This window comes from Humulus lupulus, chromosome X (genome assembly GCF_963169125.1).
Source record: "Humulus lupulus chromosome X, drHumLupu1.1, whole genome shotgun sequence".
Lineage (NCBI taxonomy): Eukaryota > Viridiplantae > Streptophyta > Magnoliopsida > Rosales > Cannabaceae > Humulus > Humulus lupulus.
The window spans coordinates 126,999,229-127,007,576 of NC_084802.1; positions in this window are offsets into that span (position 1 = coordinate 126,999,229).

Here is an 8,348-nt window from a genome sequence, read left to right on the forward strand (position 1 = left end):
TAATGGCATCAAGTAAGGGAATGTTTACCTCAATCTTGCGAAAAGTCTCTAGTAATTCCTATTCAGCTTCATCTTTCTTCGTCTTTCTCAAACGATTAGGAAATGGAGGAGTAGTGACATAAGTGGGAATAGTTGGTTTAGGATTGGGTGTTGTTGTTGGGGTTTCATCTTTGTCTTGTTAGGCAGATTGGGTAGGAGGTAATGGTGCATCATTTGAACTTAATGGAATAGTAGGTGGATTATAAGTCTTTCCATCTCTTAATGTGATGGAATTAGCATTTTCCCTTGGATTTCGAACAGGATGGGAAGGTAATTTTCCTTGATTATGTGGCTTACTTTGACTTAATGAAGTGACAATTTGACTCATAGTGTTCTCTAAATTTTTTAGGGACGCTTGAGCACTTTGAAGAATTACTTGACTCTGTATATTGGAGGCCACTAACGTTTTTAGCATATCTGCCATTGATGGATCTTGAGCTTGTGAGATAATAGGTTGTTGAGGCTAAGGTACATAGGTTTGTTGTGGCCTTTGTTGATAAGGAAACCCTGGTTGTCTAGTAGGTACAGTTTGTTGTTGATTCCCATATCAAATATTAGGATGTTCTTTCCATCCTTCGTTATAAGTTATAGCATAAGGGTCATACCTTTGTCTAGGTTTTTCTGGGAACCCCCCCCCCCCCCCCCCCCCTCCAATTGCATTTACATGCTCATTGGTATCCTCTTGAAGTGTGGGACAAGCATCAGTAGGATGCCCCACAAACTGATATATGCTACAAGGTCTCACTTGCTGACCTAAAGCCATTTGTTGAACCATACTAGTTAATTGTGTAAGCTGCTGCTTTACTTTAGAGTTTGTCTTATTTACTCCCTTAACTGAAACTTCTTGATGAACTCTAAACCGTTGAGAGTTAGTTGTCATATTAGAAATTAAACTCCTAGTTGTAGCAGGAGTCTTGTCCACCAGTGCTCCCCCACTTGCTGCATCAATCATGCTTCTGTCCAATGGAAATAGTCCTTCATAAAAGTATTAGATCAAGAGTTGTTCACTTATTTGGTGGTGGGGGCAGCTAGCACATAGTCTCTTAAATCTCTCCCAATACTCATATAATGACTCCCCAGTCTGTTGGCGAATGCCACAAATTTCCTTCCTTATACTACCAACCTTAGATGCTAGGAAGTAACGCTCCAAGACCAATGTCTTCATTTCATCCTTGGTATTAATAGTTCTAGGAGGAAGGTAATAGAATCATTCCTTTGTACCATCCTTCAATGAAAATAGAAATTCTCGTAATTTAATTTGCTCTTCAATTACGAACGTTGGTTTCATACTAGAGCAGACTATGTGAAACTCTGTCAGATGCTTATTCGGGCCCTCTCCTGGTAGCCCATGGAAAGATTGTAGTAAATGTATGAGGCCCGACTTGAGTTCAAAGTTAACATCCAATGTCGAATATTGAATCATAGAGGTTGATGATCTTGATTCAGCGCCGCCAACTCTTTCAATGTCCTTTCCTGAGACTTAACAATATTCCCTGACAATAGCGCCAAAATTTTGATGGGTGTCGTATGTCGTATAAAATTTAAATATATTTTTTTATTCACTTATACCAGCTACTTCAATATAGCGGTAAATAAGGGTCGAACCCACGAGGACTATAATCAAATTATTATTCAAAATGAGAACTAAACTGAAATTAGAAAGGTTTTTAGTTTTAAAAACTGAAAATATAAAATGAAATAATGATCAAAGATTAAATAACTAAGGATATTAAAGAGCTTGATAAAAAAAAAAAAAAAAGGATATTAAAGAGATAGTAAAAAATTACTCTCCTCCTTCAACAATCAATTTATCAACAATGACAAATAATATTCCTTATTCCCATCAAACTATTAACCCCGCAGATAACACTTAAGCAGTCTATTATCCCAGTTTCCCTATTATAATTAATTAAAGCTAAGCACTCTTAATTAATCCTTTTTACCCATCAACAAACTCATTACGCATGTGATCTATTTAACCTAGTAAAAGCATTACACTCTATGGAAACAGGTTAATCTAGGCAATAAATTCATTAAGCATGCAATTCATTTAACCCAGGTTCTATTTTTCATCACAATCAAAATAGCCGTCACAATATCCTAATTGTAATTTATCACTCTACTTAGAATCCTAAACTATTAGGTGAATAGCAATCCTAAGATGATAGCAGAACAATGCAAAACCCTAATTAGTGGTCATCTAAACATGATTTTACAAGAATCATAACATTCAAATTGAAAAATATAAACAATTTGATATAAGGGAATAGAAGGAATAAAATTCATCAATGCATTCAAGATCTCATATCTAGGGTTTTGAAATAACCCTCAACTATAAAGAAAACTACTCCATAATCTTATTCATATTCATAAAAATAAGTATTCAATGAAAATAAAAGAGTTTCGAGATGAAAGAAAAACTAGATTGAAGAATGTTTTTGTTGATATCTTTTCTCCTCCTTTGCTGCTCTAGCCTCTAAATTTCGCAATCCAAATTCGTATTTAAAGTAAACCTTAATCCCTTTTATAGCCCACTAAAAACTACATTTAAAAATTCAAATTTTAAGAAAAGTGTTATTGCAGGCTACGGCCACTGATTCCTGGTGGTCGCGGCCATTGGATGTTTATGGGCAGGTTTCGCACGGAGGTCGCGGCCAGGAGATTGTAATGGTCGCGACCACTACTCTATGACTCCTAGGCCGCGGCCAGTAAATGTTGGTGGCCGCGGCCACAGCCCAAAATCTTCTTGTGTGCTTTTTCTTTGTAATCTTCAACTTGAAGCTCGAACCTCGGGTTTAGGAACTTCTAAAACACTTCAAACTTGTCCCAAACTTCATTTTCTCGAGTCTTATCATTGCACATCCATTCCTAACCACAAAAATATATCAAATTCATCAATAATACCTTATAAAATATTTCATGGCATAAAAATGAAATATTTGTAAAACAAAACTAAGAACACCTAAAAACACTTGAAATTAGCATTATCTATATGCGAAAGGGTAACAACTATAATATCCAAAATGCCCTTATCAGTTAACTTAGAAAAAGGAAAAATAATGGGATTGTATATATATATATTTATTTATTTTAATTTAGTATAAAGATATTGGTGATAGGACTATTAGTGGTCTTCTAGCTATATTGGGTGAGTAGATTAGATAAATGTGAATTGTGTGTGTGCTGGCCGTGTATAGAGAGAAAGGGAGAGGCAAAGGTGCTCAGTCAAGGCTAGCGTGAGTACATAGGGAAGTTTTCATTTGAAGACAATCCAATCAAGCCATAGTTTTCAATTTCATAGATTATGGGAGAGGGAATCATGGAAATTAGAAAATTTGGTACATTACCATTTTCCCATTAGCAAGGGTTCGACGAGTAGTGCCTTTATAAAAGAAAAGAGAACTTGAAATTTCTCATTTTGCTTGGCTGTCGAATCCTAGAGGAGAGAAGAGAGAGAGAGAGAGAGAGGGCTTGTGAGAAGAGGAGAGAAAGAATAGATGAAAAGAAGAAGGAAGGAAGGAGAAGGAAGTAGGGTTTTGAATCCCTTGGGTGAGTTCTTGATTCATGGTGTTAGTATTTTAGTTTCTACTCCTCCATCTTGAATCTTAGAGTACTTTGTTGTTCTTTTTCTTTTTTTATGTGTGGTTCGAAATGTTAGAATTAATGTCCTAAAGCCATGTTAAGACATTTTATTGAATTAAATAAAAAAAGAACAATTTTATTATATTTGAATATTATAATTATTGTTTGAATTAATTATATGATAATATCAAGAAAATTTCTTATTCATTCATGAGAATATGATCATGTATTATTACGAGATAATTAAGAACATTTATAATGAATAAAATAGTTAGTAACCTATCAAAGTGAGGAATCTTTAATGAATGGTTCCTGGTACAGTTTACTAAGCATACTGGATACGAGTGATCTAAATTCAGATTACTGATGTGGATAAACATCTTAGTAAAGGTGTTGTATATAATAGAGATTATATATGACAAGACCGATAAGAATTAATTATCTTTATAAACTTGTCGTTTGACATAAAGATTTGATTCTTATCATAATAGATGATCATTCGTAGATCAGTCTAAATCCTGAGTATTCATGAACTCCTGTTTGTATTTATTGGATCATTTGATTCACTCGTTAAGGTATCTTAGTATAATGAGGCCAATGACTTTTATTTTGGAGATTCAATATCATGAATGGCTGGGAACATGAATTACAATAATTGAATCCATACTTTCCCAACAGATCGAATCCATAATAGTTATTGAGCTCAAATCTATAATTTTATTATAGATTAATTATTCGCTAGTGAATTAATGACACTCAAGGATCAAGATGTAATTAGAAGCGTAAAACAGTAATCTTGACCAGCCCTAATTAACGAACCAATAAATGGAGGAAAGAACTACATTTATTGATTATATCAATGGACTACAAGAGAACAATCTTTAAATATAATTCTACAAATATTTAGAGCTAATGGCACATTTTAAAATCACATGGTAAAAGAAGTACCAAAGAGGAGTGCTAGCCTCACTCTAGCCAGAGTGTTCACCTTGATCCAGACCGAGGCTCAGGCTAGTCCCTCAGTCGTGACAGGTGAGATTTCTAGTGTCAGTTCTTCATTTACTACATTGATTGATTCAGGAGCTACTCATTTGTTTGTATCTACTAGGGTGATAGACTGTTTGTGTGGACCTTGTGATTTGTATGCTAGAGGATTTAGGACTTGGTTGCCAACTGGGGAACTGGTAGTCTCTAAGAGATGGGTTAGAGCATTACTAATGGAGATAGACAATAGGGAGTTATTGGTGGATCTGATTGAACTAGTGATGGATGACTTTGACATGATTATGGGGATGGACTGGTTGTCAAAGTATGGGGTGACGATAGACAATAAGCGACGGATGGTAACTTTTGAACAGGAGCGGAATAGCCACAACAGGGTCGAATACTCGGCTCAGGGTGAGCCTAGGGGTATTTTGGGAATGTAGCACGTGTTCGGGATTACCGGGTAACGAGTAGTGATTTAGCGATTATTTGGGTATGTCGGGATTAAATGGGGATTTAATGGACTATTCGAGGAATTAGTGGGAATGTGGCAAATGATGGGATTGCCCTTGGAGGCATTAAGTGGCTAGGGATTTATCTAGGGGTAGTTTAGTCATTTTGGAAACTAGAGATAGACATGGGGTAGGCTCTAGATACCAGTAAAACACTTAGGAAGAAAAAAAACACAACTCTCTCTCAGTAATTCTCTCTCTCTCGATGCTCACTTTCTCTCACTAGGCTTGGAGGTTTTTGGTGAATTCTTGGGGAGATTGGCTGAGGATTTGAAGAACTTGAAGCTTGAAGTGATAGGGATCTAGCTTAAGGTCGGAATCATCAATGAGGTAAGGTTTAGAACAAGTTTCCTTTATGAATTTTTTCTGGTTTACTTTGAGTGTTTTGGGGTTGAACTCAAGTGTTAACTCAAGAGCAACATCAGCAGTATTAACACCCCATAAATTAACTAAAATCTCACCACACCTTAAGCTTAAACACTTTAGTTCAAAACCCCAAAATACTAAAAGTAAACCAGAAAAATTTCTTAAAGGAAACTTGTTCTAACCCTTACCTCACGGTTGATTCCGACCTTAAGCTAGATCCCAATCACTTCAAACTTCAAGTTCTTAAAATCCTCAACCAATCTCTCCAAGAATTCACCAAAACCTCTAAGACTACTGAGAGAGAGTGAGCATCGAGAGAGAGATAATTTCTGAGTGAGAGTTGTGTTTTTTTTTCTTCCTAAGTGTCCTGATGGTATCTAGAGCCTACCCCATGTCTATCTCTAGTTTCCAAAATGACTAAACTACCCCTAGATAAATCCCTAGCCACTTAATACCTCCAAGGGAAATCCCGTCATTTTCCACATTCTTGCTAATTCCTTGAATAGTCCTATAAATCCCCATTTAAACCCGACATACCCAAATAATCGCTAAATCACTACCTGTTACCCGGTAATCCTGAACACGTGCTACATTCCCAAAATACTTCTAGTCTCATCCCGAGCCAGGTATTCGACCCCATTGTGGCTCGATTATTTGTGTTTATTATTGTGTGTGAATATTTGTAGTTGTTATGCTATGTTTGCATGGTTATGATTGATCAGAGAAGGCTAGGAACGACGATATGCATGTTGAATGCAGGCCGAACAACAACAAGCATTCAGAATGCAAACTTCCAATGCATGGCCATCTAGGGTGTTGTGCTCACCCATTCAGTGAAGACCGCGAACCCAATGCCTGGTAAAGCACCTGGGTCGGCATAGGTCGTTATGTGAATAATTTGTTATCTTTTTAAAGTTGTGCATTTACTGAATTGAATTGTCATATGCTATGTGTGCAGTTTTCTTGTTGGGCCTTGGTTCACGGGTGCTCTATGGCATAGGTAAGGGCAGAGGAAAGGTCGACCAAGCATGAGTAGAAGGGCATGGAGCGGCGCGTACATATTTGGCCTACTTGGCCACCACAACCGAGGGTTGTTTAGAGGGACATGTTATAAACATTTGATTTTGTCACTTAGGTTGATTGTACCTTAACTTTTGAGTTGTAAATATATTTTGAAACAGTATTTGGGATCCCAATGTATCACTTTTATAACTTTAATGGATGTCCAAACCTTTTATACTTAATTTTCATTAAATGAGTCTTTATTTCGATTGAGTCACACTTTTCAGTCTAAAACGTCGATTAGCGAGCTAATGGCACATTTTAAAATCACATGGTAACGACTCTAAGGTAGTATGGTGTTACATTTGGCATCTTAGACTTGGTCATATAGGTCTAGACATGATAAAGTTGTTAACAAAAGATGGACCTTTGAGAGAACTAAGAGTTGGAACTCTTCCGGTTTGTGAATCTTTTCTAGAAGGAAAAATGACCAAACGTCCTTTCTCAAGGAAAGGCAATAGAGCTAAAGAACCTTTGGAGCTTGTACATAGCGATGTCTGTGGTCCAATCAATGTACAAGCAAGAGGTGGGTATGAGTACTTCGTCACTTTTATTGATGATTACTCAAGATATGTTCATACTTACTTAATACTTAGGAAATCTGAAACCTTTGGTAAGTTTCAAGAATTCAAAGCTGAGGCTGAGAAGAAATTAGGTAAAACTCTTAAGACACTTCGATCTGATCGAGGTGGAGAATATTTGGATTTAGAATTCAAAGATTTCTTGTTGGGGCATGGTATTCTATCCCAACTCACAGCACCATGAATGCCATAGCAAAATGGTGTTTCTGAAAGAAAAAGCAAGACTTTGTTAGACATGGTGAGGTCTATGATAAGCTACTCTGCACGTCCTCTCTCATTCTGGGGATATGCACTTCAAACGGAAACTTACATTTTGAATGTAGTCCCATCTAAGACCATAAAAAAAACACCATTGGAACTATGGAATGGAAACAATCCTAGTTTGCACCATTTCTGTATTTGGGGCTGTCATGCTCATGTTCTTAGACCTAAATCAGGGAAACTTGATTCAAGGTCTGAAGTGTGCATTATTGTGGGCTACACTCCGATAACAAGAGGCGGTTACTTCTATAGTCCCAAGGACCAAGAGGTATTTGTTTCAACAAATGCGACCTTCCTTGAACACGACTATATGAATAAATATAAACCACGGAGCAAAGTGGTTTTTTAGGAGGTCACAACTGATAAGATTCCATCACCTTCATCTTCATCATTAAATGATAAACAAAAAACCGAGGAAACCACTATTCCTCAAAAAGAAACCCTAGCGCAATGTCGTAGGGGGAGGATTGTGAGACAACCTGCTCACCACGAACATAAGGCACATGTCCTTGTTTCTAATACAGACAAGGATGATCCATTTACCTTCAAAGAGGCAATGGATGATCCTAAAAAAGAGAAATGGCAAGAAGCCATGAACCAATAAAAGGAATCTATGTATTCCAATTCGACTTGGGAACTTGCCGATCCACCTGAAGATATCAGGCCCATTGGATGCAAATGGATATACAAGAATAAAAGAGGTGTAGATGGGAAAGTGGAGACTTTCAAAGCAAGGCTAGTAGCCAAAGGCTACACTAAGAGAGAAGGTGTTGATTATGAAGAAACATTTTCTCCTATGGCCATGCTTAAATCCATTCGCATCCTCTTATCCATAGCTACCGCCTATCATTATGATATATGGCACATGGACGTCAAGACAACTTTTCTGAATGGCTATCTAGATGAAAGTATCTATATTGTACAACCAAAAGAGTGTTGAAGAATGGGGAAAATCGAAAGG